Genomic DNA, 17,325 nt, shown 5'->3' on the forward strand with positions numbered 1-17,325 from the left:
TAACCATTCCCATTTTCGGCCCAAAGCTCAAGAACAATGGAGCTGCTGCCAAGTGCTCTAAGGGAAGTGGGCGGGGTGGGGGGTGGCCACTCAGGGGGGGGGTGGGGCTTGGTCGGGGGACTGAAGCATGCCAGATGAGAGGTTCACCCTGGGCCGGGGTGATGGGAGGGGGGTTGGTGAGGGGCTTTTCGGCCATGAGACCTTCAAGCTATCTTTAAATATTGTGGTTTGGTTATATGCTGAAGGTAACTTTCACTCTCTTTGACTGCAAGCTGAAGGCTACTGCTAATGAGTAATTGGCCTTGTTAGTTGTGAGAGCACTTTATAGCTGCAGGTTGTGTTTGCTGCTCGCTGTTGCTGGTGGCTGCAAATGCCTGGAAGCTGCTATTGTTGTTTCCTTCTTTTTCTGTAGCCAGAAAGAAAGACCATTTTTTCTAAGTTACCTGAGTCTTGGAACACCGGCCTCAGGGGAATCTATGAGTCCAGAAGCCAATCAGATTAGCAGCAAGAAGATGCTGCGGGACCTGATGTGCAACATTGATCCAAATGAGCCACCTGCTGCAGACATTGAAGAAATGCTTTCACAGATTGCTGATGCTTTTGTTGCTGGTGTGATGAGTGCTGCATTAGCTGGCACATCACCGCAGGTTAAACACGCTGGAAGTCAAGGATGTTCAACTGCACCTCGATTGCCAGTGGAATATGTGGATGCTGGGATTTGGTTCCGGTGAGATTGGGCCGTGTTAGAGGGTCTGCACAGCTGTGACTCATGGACGGAGAATGGCACTAACCGGGCAGCACGGTGGAGCACTGCAGTCTCACGGTGCCGAGGTCCTAGGTTTGATCCCGGCTCTGGGTCACTGTCCATGTGGAGTTTGCACATTCTCCCCGTGTTTGCGTGGGTTTTGCCCCCACAACTCAAAGATGTGCAGGCTAGGTGGATTGAACATGCTAAATTGCCCCTTAATTGGAAAAAATGAAGTGTGTACTCTAAATTTATTTTTTTAAAAGAAAGAAAAAAAATACATGGAACAACCAACAAGGAACGCATTAATGAACAGATCATTTCTCCAACAAAGTTCAGGACATTATAAAACATTCTCAGGCTTATCCACCATTTCTGTTGAGGAACCTGCATGGGGTGATGCCGTGTGTTTGGTTTTTTTGAGGAACTGAACTGATATAGCTTTGTATTGGTACCAATATGGACGTTGACATTTCCTTCTTGTTTAATGGTTAGTGCGATATGTGGAATGTTATGTAGTTGAGTTTCAAATCTTTGTTATTGTAGTCCCTTTTGCCAATAAAATATTCACAGGGCAGCATGGTGACACAGTGGTTAGCACTGCTGCCACATGGCGCCAAGGACTAGAGTTTGATCCCGGCCCTGGGTCACCATCCGTGTGGAGTTTGCACATTCTCCCCCTGTACAAAACATGACTTCACACTCATTGATTACAGGTATGGTTGTATGTGCTAACAGAACTACAGCTAATGCACATTGCACAGGATGGGGCCACAACTGTGCTAGGACGGCTCCTTGAATTAACTTCTACATTCTCCATGTACCTTTACGATCCAGTTTCAGGAGTGTCCAGCATGCACTGATCCCATAAACCCTCATCTCTCTTACAAAGCACAGCCTCTGTGACCTGGAGGACAAAGGCTTCCAATGTAGTGAGGAGAGCACAGCGCACAAGCACTCTCCCTGGAACATATATGGCATCTTCATCTACAAAGCATCCACTTAATTGACTGCGTAACACCCATATGCAGAGGACTGTCTTACGGCCAGCATTCATACTTGAAGCACACCTGATGAACTCCACCTGGTCATTCAGTTTGATAATTAAGCCTCCTTTAAGTCAATCATGGATGGATAATGAATGATGCAGGGTTCATCTCAATCTTCAACCCTTGGTGTGCTATCACCTTATTTGAAGGGCTGGAGAAGGAAGAAGCCTTTCCATGCTGGACATATATGGTCATACCTCTGCTCCTGATGTGAGATAGACCTCAGCATGCAGTCTTCAGTGTCCCTGGTAAGAATAGCCATCAAACTGTAAACATTCTCAATTAGATTATTAGTGTACAAAAGCAGACAGAAATTTATTTGAATATGTTGATATGTATTTACGAAGTGTGTGGGAAGCACGGTGAGGCAGTGGTTAGCATTGCTACCTCACGACGCTGAGGTCCCAGGTTTGTGTGGATTTCGCCCCCACAACCCAAAGATGTGCAGGGTAGGTGGATTGGCCACGCTAAATTGCCCTTAATTGGGAAAAAAAAGAATTGGGTACTCTAAATTTTTTTTAAAAGATGCAAAGAGACAGTATGGCTGCTGGAGCGGTAATTAAGGTGTTGTAAATATGGGTTAATCATTGAAAGTGAAGTGTTCTGCTAATAGATCTTGAGAAACATTTAATTGTTTACAGATAGCTAGTTAATGGAATATTGTTTAAGTTTGAAGGACACCTTGGGTATAGCTCATTTATGAGGGGTTTGGTCCTGGCTAAACAAGTCAAGGGACATCTTGTAGGAAAAGACAAAAGATACCTTATGCTTTGAGTTCAGACAGTGTAGTTAATGAGAGGAGCCAGGTCTGTCTGAAGAATCAGAAGGTCCTAAAACTCTAATATGAACAGAGGTCCTGATCTCTAATCTAAAAAGTTTGGTCCTGAAAGATTCTCTCCCCAAAGATTCTGCGCAGAGAAAAGCAAGTAAATCCCTGGTTGTTAATTATATTTGTGAATGATATTTAATATATATCGGTGCGCTTAACTGGAATTTAGTGGCAAGTTTAGGAAGTATGTTAAGATTTATTTTTTTAAAACTTGAGAACTGTTGTAACTGTTAACTGTAAAGCTATTTCTTTGTTGCTAATGTGGTTAATTCTGTGATTAAATTAAAGTTTGTTTTGACATAAAAGATACCAATTGGTCAGTGTTATCACTCCTGTGGTGCAGTAACATTTCTTCACAGTTTTCCAAGTTGAAAATAGTTAGGTTCTCATTCGGGATCTTAACACTTAGACATCTCTTATTCCCACTGCTGACTGAGGAATGAAGGTTAAGTGAGTAGCACTGGTACCTGTGTGAGACAAAAAGGAGTTATTTAGGTGTAGCCTTTTAAATTGTGAAAGTACACACTGCTGTAAGCCATTGCCTTTAACCATGCTCATGCTGCCCTTACACAACTCCATCCTTGCACTCCCTCTGTAAATTAACAGCATCATCTCCATCATTAGCACCATGTTCCAAAGTGTCTTTACCACTGACTTTATCACCTGTTATGGATGATTCACCATCACCGACTGCCAGCCAGACAAGCACCTTGGCTATCTCCATGGCTGTCTCCTCAAGATTCTGAATCTGTATAGCCTTGTAGCTGCAATCCCAGTTTAGACCAACTTTCCAGTGTTCTGAGCCATCTTAACCTGCAAATACAACATAAAGGAAGGTTAACCTGATATATAATACCAGGGAGAAATGTCAGCACGTCACAGTGTTCATTCACATCTCTACTGTGTGCACTTACAGGAGCAGCTTGGACATACACGCCTCCATGTTACAGCAGATGTATGTGCCAGGTTCCCTTCCTTCGGAGCAGCTCTCAGATAGGAACTAGCATTTGAAAGGGCAGCACGGTGTTTAGCACTGCTGCCTCATGGTGCAGAGGACCCGGGTTCAATCCCAGCCCTGGAACCTTTTTATAGTATGGCCATCATCTACTATGGTCACCTGTTGCGCTCGACAGAAGCTCTATATTTTGCCGTGCCCTCTTTGTGGTTGTGAGTGGGTCATGGCGGCTAACTCGGTACAGTATCTCTCTCCATCTCTGGAGCTCTTCCACCATTATCTGGAGATCCCTGGTCACTGAAGCAGGGTGCAGAACCTCTTCTCCACTCTCTCCTCAGTGAGACATTCTGTCATCAAATATTTAAAACAACAAAGTTTGTAAGGCATCCAGCTTCAAATGATCTCACACACAATTGAATGCTTACAAGCACTAACCATATTCTCTTTCTTATCAGTGAGTACTGTTGGCGGGGAAGCGGGGTTTGGATCGAATCAGTCTGTACAGATACATGGTAGCATGAATTTTCTTGCTGTCACTCCCAGATTGCATTCTTACTCCCTCTGAGTCACATTGGTGTGTCACATAGTGCACAGCTCTGAGGGACCTGACCGAGGGTCAGTTGAATGGGTGCATCCTGAAAGGTAGGTGGTAAGAGGGCAGGTGGATGGGAGAACATAATGTATCAGCCCTCCCCTGAGGCTTAACAGTAACCTTCATTAATGCAGCATATTGTTCTCACCTAATGGTGCCAAAATACTACCACATCCGTGGCTGTGTCTTGTAAACCTTCTCCATGCTTTACATACTTAATTCATTTTTTCCAATTAACGGGCAATTTACCGTGGTCAATCCATCTATGCTGCACACCTTTGTGCCCTAAACTTCAACGTTTTCTGATATTCAGTTAATCGTTTGCTGATCTTCCCTTGAGTAAGAAAAATGTGTAAATGTGGCCCCCGGAGAGAAAAGATTGGACTAGCCTTAAGTAATGCATCCTGGCCTTGGAGACCTCAGGTGAGTGCTGGTCTCCACAAATGGGGACCAGAGGGAATGGCACTTGAGGGGGTCTCCCAGAGGATTGGAGGTCCCCAGGTGTTTGCCTTCTGGGCAGGGTGGTGACCTGGCACTGCCAGTGTGCCAAGCTGCCATTTGTCATGTGGCAGTGATCAAATGGTGGGGGGGGGGGGGGGGTCAGCTGGGAGCTTGCAGAAAGCGAGGCTGACTGTGGTCTTGGATTTTAAAAAAACGTTATGCATCCTCACCTGGCTAATGAAGTCTTCCCCATTGTTGGAACAATTTCTGCACAAGTTCTTATCCACCAACTGAAGAGCAGTGCATTAATTGGCTCTCCAAAGCATAAACATTTCAGGAGTCAAGCAACCTGACCGCTATAATTTCATTTTGATTTCTTTCAGAGTACTAGCAGGGTGAAGCGGTGTTGAGAGTGCTGTCTTTAAAGATTCAATGATGAGAAATCTATACTGACACCTCACTGTATTAGGAGGCTGGTTAATTCAGTTTTCTGTATAACCATGCATATGTAGTGTTACAACAACAGGCAGGAAGGGGACACCGGTAATTTCTTCCAACATTTATTACCTCCCATTCAGTCACGATGTAAAATTAATGAAAAATAAACTAATATTAGAAGAACTTTATTGGATTTTACCTTTAGAAATGCTTTTTAATTTCCATGAAGGTGCTGTTTAAAATTGTATTTTTGACTTTTAATGTGCACTGTCATGACCTCGGTGCTTTTAAATCTAATTTGTAAGCACATAGATAGATTGTTAAAATGTTCTAATGTTTAGGTTAAACACTGTGACACTGCCTGTGAAACACATCTGGGTGCTCCATCTTTTTTCCTTGTGCCTTGTGCAAGGTTGAACTTCATGGCTTGAGTTTTCACTTTCGTGTGTTGGGAACGCAGAGTCGGGGAAAGTCTCTGCTCTGGAAATCCAACTCCTCAAAAACTGCCCCAGATGTTTGGATTTTGGTTCCGGATGTGCGCAGGATTGAACCCGAGTTCGACCTAAGGACCCTGAAATTTATTGTGGAGCCAGAGGTGGGCCCAGCATGGGTTGGGTGACTCAGTCACAAACAAAAGGCAGGTCGATAAGGAGGCCCAATTGTGAGGCAGGAAGTCGATGGTGTTGTGCCTGTGGCTGGAAGGAGATGTCATTGAGCAATCAGGTAAGTGTAAACTGTAATAGTTGTCCGACTGGTTTCTGACAGTTGAACAGATGGCCCATTGTGGGTTTTCCATAGATTTAAAAAAGTCATTGCTGTTGCCGATTCAAAATGTATTATAGTATTAATACTCAAGTGTGTAGGGGCAGCATGGTGGCACAGCGACTAACACTGCTGCCTCTCGCCGCCGAGGTCCCAGGTTCGATCCCGGCTCTGGGTCACTGTCCGTGTGGAGTTTGCACATTCTCCCCGTGTTTGCGTGGGTTTCACCCCCACAACACAAAGATGTGCAGGTTAGGTGGATTGAACACGCTAAATTGCCCCTTAATTGGAAAACAATAATTGGGTACTCCAAATTTATTTTAAAGAAAGAACAAGCAATAAAAATGGCCAGAACGTTAGAGGGTCAGTGTGTGTGGTGGTGAGAGTGAAAAAACAGAGACTGGGCAGAGGGCACTCACCCCCACACGCTTAATCAGTCACACACCCTCATTCATTAAGTCATTCACTCTCAGATACGCCCACACATACACAGTCACTCACTCATTGCTCAGTTCCCCAGTCTCTAGCCCCCCATTGCTCAGCTCCCCAGTCTCCAGCCCCCCATTGCTCAGCTCCCCAGTCTCCAGCCCCCCATTGCTCAGCTCCCCAGTCTCCAGCCCCCCATTGCTCAGCTCCCCAGTCTCCAGCCCCCCCATTGCACAGCTCCCCAGTCTCCAGCCCCCCCATTGCTCAGTTCCCCAGTCTCCAGCCCCCCCATTGCTCAGTTCCCCAGTCTCTAGCCCTGATTTACCTCAGCTTCTCTCACCCACCAGCCTTCAGCACATTGTTCACTGTTCCATCAATCGGAGACTGTGTCTCTCCCTCATTTGCTGCTGAGAGGCTGTCAACTTACCAGCAGCAAATGCGGGAGAGAAACAGCTTGTGATCTTGTGATTGGAGGAGTAGTTCCAAGTGGAATCTTGCATTGAAACGCAACTGGTTGACAGGGATTTTGTAAGCTGCCTCGGGTGCATGCCTATAGGGGCTTCAAGTGCTGTATGCTTGGATGGCCTGCTTTACTTGAATGCTTGGGCAGAGAGAGATAACACAATTTGTGGGCACGTTCAGACAACCTCCATTTTAGCTTCATTTCTTGGGCAAGAGTGACTGACTGACAATGTTACCAAAACAAGAGTGTACATATCCGTTCAAAATTGCCCCAAACAGATTATTGATTATTGACACTACATATCATGACATACTTATCTTTCATGATTGTTTCATTTATGGGATTGTGCTTGGGTTTTAAATACACTGGGACTCCGCCATAACATGGTCCAAGGAGTCCATAGCTCGACTGCATGTTGTAGGTGAGATTGTGTTATTTCTGCCCCCACCCACCAACTATTCCTTCACAGGCACCAACCCCATCTCCAAGGGATTACACCCCCCCACCCCCCGACAGGAACTCCCCAACACATGGGATGTTTCCCATTCCCAAGGGTACTCTATCCCACACCGCCCTGTCAGGCACAGCTCTGACACCCCACTAAGGTCTGGCCCGACACAACACCCCTACCCCAGAACTGACCTTACCTGGCTCTGCAACCCACCCCCAGGCCTGACCCGAGCCTAGCAGCCTGACCATCCCTTTTCTGCTCTGAGGCCTGACCTAACCTGATCCTTCGTCCCTTCCTCCAAGGCCCAATCTGGCTACTGTTGCCCCCCCCCCCACCGAGGTCTGACCTAGCCTGACACCCATAAGTCCTGACCTCCATTCTGAGGCCTGAATCCCCTCCTGCGTGGCCCAATCCGAACTCCCTCCCTCCCCAGACCTGCCCCGAACCCTACCCCAAGGCCCGTCCCGAACTCTGCCACCCTAACAAGGCCCAATCTGACCCCACCATTTCCCCCGCACTTATGTGCGATCCCAAGATCTATCCAAGGTGTGGGATCTAACCCCCTCACCATGGAGACCTCAGGCGAGTGCTGTTCGGTGCTGGTCTCCACAAATGGGGACCAGACAGAACGGCACTTGTGGGGGTCTCCCAGGGGACTCGAGGCCCCCAGATGCATGCTCTCTGTACAAGGCGTTACCCTGGCACTGCAGGTGCCACCTGGGCATCCTGGCAATGCCAGTCTGGCACATTGGCAGTGCCACCTGGGTGTCAGCCTGGTACAGCCAATGTGCCCAGGTAGCACTGCCAGCTGGCAGGGGCACTACCAAGGTTCCAAGCCGGCACTGCCTGGAATTTGTTGCCTGGCCGGGTGATCCCCTGTGCATCCCCGGGTGATCCCCTGTGGGGGTGGGGAATCCTGGGACTCCCTTCTAGTGAGTTGGGGCTGGGGTGGGGTTCAGGCGTCACGCTGGTGGCTCTAGAGATCGGGACACTATTTTAAAATCTCCCGCTACGAGACTCTGTCGCCATTCAGGAACATTGCGTCCCCAGTGTCATGATATTCAGGTACACATCACAGCACATGCATACATACATACTGATGGACAGATCAACGGACCAATCAACACACACAACACGACAGCCAATCACAGGCAAGAGCATACACAGCACAAAACAGGGAACACGACACTTCCTGGGCACTCGAGCAGGAGACGGCTCAGGGCACAGAGCTCATTGCAGGCCACTCAGACATCCACCATGTGCTGAGTGCCACCACAAGATAGAATTAGCAATAGGTCCACAGAATCAAGGGTCATGATCGAACCTCAGTAAACAGTTTACCAATGTGAATAGATGTTTGAAATAAAACTGTGTTGTACCATTCACAACCGTGTTGGTTCATCTGTGTGGCAGAGCACCCAACACTTCACCCAGTGTGTCTTTTGCCTCAGCTCACCCAATCATTTGAAACCTGAGAAAGGAATGGCCCCATCTTGTCATTGAGCCATGCAAATGTACAAGTGTTTCAAAAGGTGGATTTACAAGTGGCATTATAATGTAGGATGTCATGCGTACTCCATTGAGTGGAACATATATGCATATACAAGGTATGAATGTTTAATTGTTCTAAAACTAGCCAAATGAGAATATTTTATCATAAAACAATTACCGCCTGTTTGCCAGTCAATTTGAAGGAAGGAAACCAGCAACTTTACAAAACGAACATTTTTTAAAAATTGACATCTTACTTTATTGTTCAAAGATTACTGTGTGCTTCCAAAGCTTCTGATTTTCAATAAAATGGGCATGGGTTGTATTGAGTTCATCATTCAGAACATAGAAAACTAAAAAGATATATTAACGGTTTTACAAGGCAGAAACAGATGGTTTTTGTTATTGTGCAGGTACAAAAGGAAATCAGTAGAACTTTTAGATCTTTGAAAACTGTTGGATGGCACAGTGATGCAGTGGTTAGCACTGCTGCCTACGGTGCTAGGGATCCGGGTTCAATCCCAGCTCCGGGTACCTGTCCGTGTGGAGTTTGCACATTCTCCCCGTGTCTGCGTGGGTCTCACCCCTACAACCCAAAAATGTGCAGATTAGGTGGATTGGCCATGTTAAATTGCCCCTTAATTGGAAACAAAATAATTGGATACTCTAAATTTTGGAAACAAAAACAGAAATCTGCGACATTCTGATGACCGACAATATGCCCATGTTTGAAACAGAAGAGCCAGGTGAGCTTCAGAGCACATATCGTGCACCATCACTAAGGCCACATTTTCCACCTCGGTAACATTACCCGTCTTCACCGCTGTCTTATCTCATCTCCAACTGAAACCCTCATCTATGCCTAAGTTACTCCCAGGGCTTAACTATTCCGACCCATTCCTGGCCAGTCTTATATGTTCTGCCCTCAGTAAACTTAAGGTAATCCAAAGCTCTGCCAGTTTCCAATTTTGCACCAAGTCTCATTCACTCATCACCCCTCCGTTTGCTAATCTACATTGGCTTCTGGTTGATCTTCTGATAGGGGATGGTGGTGACATGGTGGTAATGTCCTTGGGGCCCAGGCTAATGATCTAGGGATGTGGATTCAAATCCCACCACAGCAGCTGGTGGAATATAAAGGTAGTCTTAATTACAGTGACCGCAAAACTATAGTAAAGAACCATCTACTTTACTAATGTTCTTTGCAGAAGGAACTATCCTGTCCTTACCTTGTCCTAAATATGATTCCAGACCAAAGTGGTTGACTGAAATTTTCAGTTCAAGGGCAATTAGGGATGGGCAACAAATGCTGGCTCTGCCAGCCGTACCAACATTTCTTTAATTCTGCCCTCTTGGGCATCTCTCTCCACCATTGACGCTATTCCTGCAGCTGCGTGGGCTTACGTTCTTGAATCCCCTCTCTAAACCTCTTCACCTATACCTGATTTTCTCCCTTTAAGATAGTTATTAAGTAGAGTTGCCAAACCTCCCGGAATGGCCAGGAGTCTACCGGAATTGGCATCAATCTCCCGCTGGCCAACGAATGCAATCCGGGAGATTCTTTAAACATATTTTAAACATATGAGTCGAATAATTCGTCATCAGCAACCACAAGGGGAGTAAATGACAACTCCCATCATTAGGCATTGCCAAGCATTGACATCACATCTGGTGCAACGCCTCCAATCAAATTCTATCTTTAAACATGTTGTATTGTGAGGCAAGTGGCGAGACATGGTCACACAATGGGGATTCATTTAATTCGGAAGAAATTTACATACAGGACAGTACAATTCCTACACAGGTCTAGTCCCCTCAACTCCCTGATTACTCTGACCAAACCCCAAAAGCCAGGTCCGCGCCTAAACATCTAGTAGGCGCACTCCATCCCGACAGGCTCCGGGTTGGTCACGTCACCACAAAAGCGGAAAATAAGCCAGAAGGACTCCAGTTGACTGGGAATTTTGGTGGGCTGCAATGGGATTGGTGGGGTTTGAATTTCATTGAGGGATTAGACCCAAGCAGAGCATTAGTCCAAATTCAATGGGCATGAATGTGAATCACTTCATATCATTAAAAACAGAGATAGAGAAGGAAAACATTTTCTCCTCAGTTTTAGCAGCTTTGGGTGTCCCTGTTTGAAACCATGATATCTGATCTGTCATCGAGTGAGTAAAGTTTTTCTTTCCTCTAAACATTACTAATCCTACACCCTCAGTGCAATTTCATCACATTTGCTTTCCTCTCTCATGCTCCCTTCGAACCCACTCACGCTATGCTGCCGGCTTTCCGTGTCGTGTGGGCAGCACGGTGGCGCAGTGGGTTAGCCCTGTTGCCTCAAGGCGCTGAGGTCCCAGGTTCGATTCCGGCTCTGGGTCACTGTGGAGTTTGCACATTCTCCCTGTGCCTGCGTGGGTTTCGCCCCCACAACCCAAAGATGTGCAGGGTAGGTGGATTGGCCACGCTAAATTGCCCCTTAATTGGAAAAAATGAATTGGGTACTCTAAATTTATTTTTTAAAAGCTTTCCGTGTCGTCACTTCCAGCAACATCTCCTGGAATGTGTGCAGCCTGAGCTGGAAACCCTACTCTTAAAATCTACCTTTGACCTTTTGGTCATCTCCCCTAGTATCTCCTTATATTGTTTATCTCCTTAGGTTTTGTTATGTTAAAAGTGCTGAAAGAAAAGTTGTGATTTGTGGTGGGGAACGTTGATGAGGCGTCATAGGCATAATGGCTTTTGCAACAGGAAGCTGCCAGTGCCCATCATTGTTATGGAGTAAATCAGACAGCAACTTCCAGTATCTGCATATGCACATTAAAACCTGTGTGATTCACCCTGCTCCTTCACAAGCTTCACTATGCCAATAAATCTGGCGTTAAAATACACGGAGGATGGGAATTTGTGGTATTAGTTCACCACTGAATACGCCACAGAAGGTTGGGAATCGTACATTCACATATAATAGAATTTTTAATGGCATTATAAGTCTTGATTACTGTCGAAAGGCCTCTGGCCCTGTAAACTTAAATTTTTAAGTATAAAGCATTCTTCAGAATTTAATTATTCTTGGAGATATAAAAAATAAAAAATGCATTTTACTTTTTCTTTGTCTTTCTTATCTCTGGGCGCAATTCAGTCAGTCACAACAGATGAGACCTGGGGGAGGCCCAAATCAGGCTTCCCTCAGGACGCCAGGCCAATCGCAAGTTACCCAACTTGCTATGCCTGGCACAACCTGTATCATGCCCTTGCTGGGCATAATCCAGATAACGACATTTAATTGAACCTTCAGGCTCATTTAAATACCTGGACACCGTTTGCACCTCTCACCTGGGATCAACGGGTGCACCTGCGGAGTCTCAAATGGGCGCCGTTTAGCACTGGTTTTCATAAATGTGGACCAGGCGTGATGACACCTCAGATGGGATTGCAGGCCATTAGAGCCCACTGGTGGTCAGAGACAGAGCACTGCCAGGGTGCCCAGGTGGCACTGTCAGGCTGACAGGTGTGGTAAACACCACTGGTCACACACACTACATGTATTACGGTACTGCCACTGTACTACAGTTAACACAGTAAATCCCAGCCTGCTGGCTCCTCCCAGCAGGCCCTGTATAAAAGTATATGTTCTCCTGCGCTGCTTCCATTCTGGCTCCAGCTGCAGGAGGCTCAATATCTTGTGCAATAAAGCCTCAATAGTTTCACCATTTCGTCTCGTGGTCATTGATGGTACATCAATTTATTGCACTAGAATTTGAGATGAACGTCTTAATCAAGCCTGAGCGCCTGGAGCTGAGCCCTCACGCAGCCGACGCCACAGCCACCTTCGAGCACTGGCTAGCCTGCTTTGAAGGATACCTTGGAGCATCCACAGAAGCCCTCTCAGACCCACAGAAGCTCCAGATCCTCTACTCACGGGTGAGCCCACAGGTTTTCCCCCTCATTCGGGTCACGCCCGCCTACACAGAAGCGATGGCGCTACTAAAAGGACAGTACATCAGGACTGTGAATAAGGTGTTCGCCGGGCACCTCCTGGCCACAAGACGGCAACTCCCGGGGTAGTCTCAGGATGATTTCTTGCGTGCTCGGCGGATACCTGGTAGGAACTGTAATTGCCAGGCAGTGTCCACAGTCCAACACACAGAACTGCTGATCAGAGACGCCTATGTCACGGGCATTCAATCCAATTACATTCGGCAGCGGTTATTGGAAGGGGGTACGCTCGACCTTACAGAGACTGTGCAGCTCGCTAACTCCCTAGAAATGGCCTCCCGCAATCTAGAGTCCTACACCTCCGACCGCGCGGCACCCTCGTGGGCATCATGGGCCCCACCATCTTCCGACCCGGGTACGCCGCAAGCCTGCATCGCGCGGCAGCCAGCCAACTCCGGAGGCCCCAAATGCTATTTTTGTGGCCAGAACAAGCACCCCAGACAACGCTGCCCAGCGCGGAGCGTGACCTGCAACAGGTGTGGCAAGAAGGGCCACTTCGTCTCCGTTTGCCAGGCCCGATCGGTCGCTGCCATTTCCAGGCCCTGCATCGCTAAACCCCCCACGTGCGATCCAGGGGTGCCACCATCTTCGCTGCCGCCTGCCATGTGCGGCCCGTGAGCGCCGCCATCTTGGATGTCATCTGCCATGTGGGCGCCGCCATTTCCGGCGCCATCTTGGACCGTGCCTCAGGACCCCTGCTCGCCTGGCCGTTCGCGGCCCGCCGATAGCTCCGCCACCGCCGATTAGCCCAACAACTCCCACCATCTTTCGCAGCTCTCCTCCATCACCCTCGATCAGTCTTGACCCCGCAATCTCGCGACCGTTACGACTGTAAGGATCAATGGGCATGAGATGACCTGCCTCTGGAAGCACAGAGCGTTTCATCCACCCTGCTACGCTAAGGCGCTGCTCCCTCCAGGTCCTCACCATCACCCAGAAAATCTCCCTGGCCTTCGGATCCTATTCTGTACAAATCCGGGGGTACTGCGTCGCGACCCTCTCCGTCCAGGGCGTAGAGTACAGCAACTTCAGACTCTACGTCCTCCCCCACCTATGCGCTGCCCTGTTACTAGGTCTCGATTTTCAGTGCCACCTCCAAAGCCTTACTCTGAAGTTCGGCGGACCCCTGCCCCCTTCACTGTCTGTGGCCTCACGACCCTTAAAGTCGATCCACCCTCACTTTTCACAAATCTCACCCCGGACTGTCAGCCCGTCGCCACGAGGAGCAGACGGTACAATGAGCAGGACAGCACCTTTACCAGGTCGGAAGTCCAAAGGCTTCTGCAGAAGGGAGTCATTGAGGCCAGTAACAGCCCCTGGAGAGCTCAAGTGGTGGTAGTTAAGACTGGGGAGAAACACCGGATGGTCATCGTCTACAGTCAGACCATCAACCGGTACACGCAGCTCGATGCGTACCCCCTCCCACGCATATCTGACATGGTCAATCAGATTGCGCAGGATCGAGTCTTCTCCACAGTTGACTTGAAGACTGCCAATGCACTGCATTCGAAGCAGATGGCTGCCTCTATCACTTCCTCAGGGTTCCCTTCGGCTTCACCAATGGGGTCTCGGCCTTCCAGCGAGGGATGGACCGAATGGTTGACCAGTACGGGCTGCGGGCCACGTTCCCGTACCTAAATAATGTCACTATCTGCTGCCACGACCAGCAGGACCACGGTGCGAATCTCCAGAAATTCCTCCATATCGCCAAACTCCTTAACCTCACCTACAATAAGGAGAAATGTGTTTTCCGCACCACCTGCTTAGCCATTCTTGGCTACGTTGTGGAAAACACCCGGGGAAACAGGCAGGTGGAGAGGGAGAATGCGACGGTCTGGAAAGCTGTCCTGCTGGCCCTTCGGTCTAGGAATCTCCCGGTCTCCCGCTGGCAGGAGGTCCTCCCCGATGCGCTCTACTCCCTCCACTCTACTCCGACGGATGGAGTAGAACGCATCGGGGAGGACCTGTGCACTACCACTAATGAGACCCTTCATGAACATGTATTTACCTTCCCTAGGAAGTCCACCTCCGGGGACTCGCTCCCAACCTGGCTGACGGTTCCTGGGCCTGTCCTCCTCCGGGGTCCTAGGGCCCGACCCAGACCACATGCGCCCCCTCCTGGATCTCCCCCTCCTCCACTGCCCCAAGGCCCAGAAACAATGCCCGGGGTTCTTCTCATATTACGCCCAGTGGGTCCCTAATTATGCGGACAAGGCCCGCCCACTCATCAAGTCCACAGTTTTTCCCCTGACGTTGGAGGTCCGCCGGGCCTTCAACCACATCGAGGTGGACATCGCCAAAGCCACGTTGCACGCGGTCAATGAGACCCTCCCCTTTCAGGTGGCGAGCGATGCATCGGACGTGGCTCTGTCCGTAACCCTCAACCAGGTGGGCAGACCAGTGGCTTTCTTCTCCCGCAACCTTCATACCTCTGAAATTGAGCACTCCTCTGTCGAAAAGGAGGCCCAAGCCATTGTGGAAGCTGTGAGTCATTGGCGGCATTACCTGGCCGGCAGGAGATTCACTCTCCTCACTGACCAACGGTCAGTTGCCTTCATGTTTAGCAATACACAACGGGGCAAGATCAAGAACGACAAGATCTTGAGGTGGAGGATCGAGCTCTCCACCTAAAGCTACGAGATCTTGTATCGCCCGGGGAAGCTCAATGAGCCCCCAGATGCCCTATCCCGCAGTACATGTGCCAGCGCACAAGTGGACCAACTCCAGGCTCTCCACAATGACCTCTGCCACCCGGGGGTCACCCGGTTCTTCTATTTTATCAAGGCCTGCAACCTGCCCTACTCCATCGAGGAGGTCAGGGTCATGACCAGGGACTGCCAAGTCTGTGCGGAGTGCAAGCCGCACTTCTACCGGCCAGATAGAGCACACCTGGTGAAGGCCACCCTCCCCTTTGAGCGCCTCAGCATGGACTTCAAAGGGCCCCTCCCTTCCACTGACCGCAACATGTACTTTCTCAATACAAATGATGAGTACTCTTGTTTCCCATTCACCATCCCTTGCCCCGACATGACATCTACCACGGTCATCATGGCCCTACACAGCATCTTCACCTTGTTCGGTTTCCCCACCTACATCCATAGCGATCGGGGATCCTCCTTCATGAGTGATGAGCTGCGTCAGTTCCTGCTCAGCAAGGGCATTGCTTCGAGCAGGACGACCAGCTGCAACACCCGGGGAAACAGGCAGGTGGAGAGGCAGAATGCGACGGTCTGGAAGGCTGTCCTGCTGGCCCTTTGGTCTAGGAATCTCCCGGTCTCCCGCTGGCAGGAGGTCCTCCCCGATGCGCTCTACTCCATCCCATCGCTCCTCTGCACTGATACTAATGAACATGTGTTTACCTTCCCTAGGATGTCCACCTCCGGGGACACGCTCCCAACCTGGCTGATGGTTCCTGGGCCCGTCCTCCTCCGGAAGCATGCGAGGAGTCATAAATCGGATCCTCTTGTCGAAAAAGTCCTCCTCCTCCATGCAAATCTACAATACGCCTACGTGGCACACCATGACAGGCGACAGGACACAGTCTCCCTCCGGGACCTGGCACCCGCTAGGTCCCCACCCACAACCACCACCACCCCTGGCCCGGTACCGTCCCCTCCCCCTCCGGTTTCCTCCCGCACCCCTGCGCCATTCACCCTCCCACCAGCAACCCTCACCACAGCCCCCAACCCAGCAGCATCCGTCCCCGCACCGGATCCACTACTGGGTGAAAAAGGAGAGGGCAACACGCTCCCGAAGTTGCGGGTACCCACATCTGCGCCCACACCACAACCAGGACTGAGGCGATCGCGGCGGAGGGTCACAGCCCCCGACAGACTCAATCTGTAACGTTGTTCTTCACCCCCGCTGGACTTTTTTTAAACAGGGGGTGAATGTGGTAAACACCACTGGTCACACACTACATGTATTACGGTACTGCCACTACTACAGTTAACACAGTAAATCCCAGCCTGCTGGCTCCTCCCAGCAGGCGCTGTATAAAAGTGTATGCTCTCCTGCGCTGCTTCCATTCTGGTTCCAGCTGCAGGAGGCTCAACATCTAGTGCAATAAAGCCTCAATAGTTTCAACATTTTGTCTCGTGGCATTGATAGTACATCACAGAGCCAAGGTGCTCAGGTGCCAGAATAGCAGTACCAGGGATTGACATGCACATGACAGGGGGGTGAAGGGGGTTTGAGGCGACAAAAATAGGTTGTGGGGGTGAAGGGTGTCCTGAATGTGGGGTGTCCTGAAAGGGGAGGTTTGTAGAGATTGGGGTAGCGTGATTGCTCCACTGATGGACTTGCTTAAGAAATGTCGAAAATTTCAATGGACAGCGGACTTTCAACAGCCATTTGACTGCCTGAAAACTGTGATAACCAATGCTCCTGTATTGTAGAATTGCAAGGGACTCTATGATCAAATTGAACTAAATTATCTGACTTTAAAGAGAAATGCCGAGGAATAGAGAAATGGATGGATCGTGCAGAGACTTTCTTGTTCAAAGCGATTGTCAATCGAGACGAATTTCAGTTGGAGGAAGAATGAAAAAAATGGACTATATTATTGTACCTCTTTGCGTGTGTTGTTTTTTTGAAACAAAAAGTATATTTACTGTGTGCATTTCTTAAAGGATGGTGAAAAGGTGAAAAATGAAACCATCTTGTAGTTGATGGGGTTTTTTTTCTT

General features: G+C 48.9%; 1 long non-coding RNA gene across 1 annotated transcript in view; it reads right to left on the bottom strand.

The window, feature by feature from the left end:
- Positions 1-977: 977 nt before the first annotated feature.
- Positions 978-17,325, bottom strand: part of LOC140392425 (uncharacterized) — a 47,640-nt gene continuing 31,292 nt past the window's right edge. The window contains exons 2-3 of the long non-coding RNA XR_011935344.1: positions 3,287-3,436; positions 978-3,090 (exon numbers count right to left, since the gene is read on the bottom strand). This is a non-coding gene — a long non-coding RNA (uncharacterized lncRNA). The remainder of the gene's footprint in view (positions 3,091-3,286; positions 3,437-17,325) is intronic.

This window comes from Scyliorhinus torazame, chromosome 16 (genome assembly GCF_047496885.1).
Source record: "Scyliorhinus torazame isolate Kashiwa2021f chromosome 16, sScyTor2.1, whole genome shotgun sequence".
Lineage (NCBI taxonomy): Eukaryota > Metazoa > Chordata > Chondrichthyes > Carcharhiniformes > Scyliorhinidae > Scyliorhinus > Scyliorhinus torazame.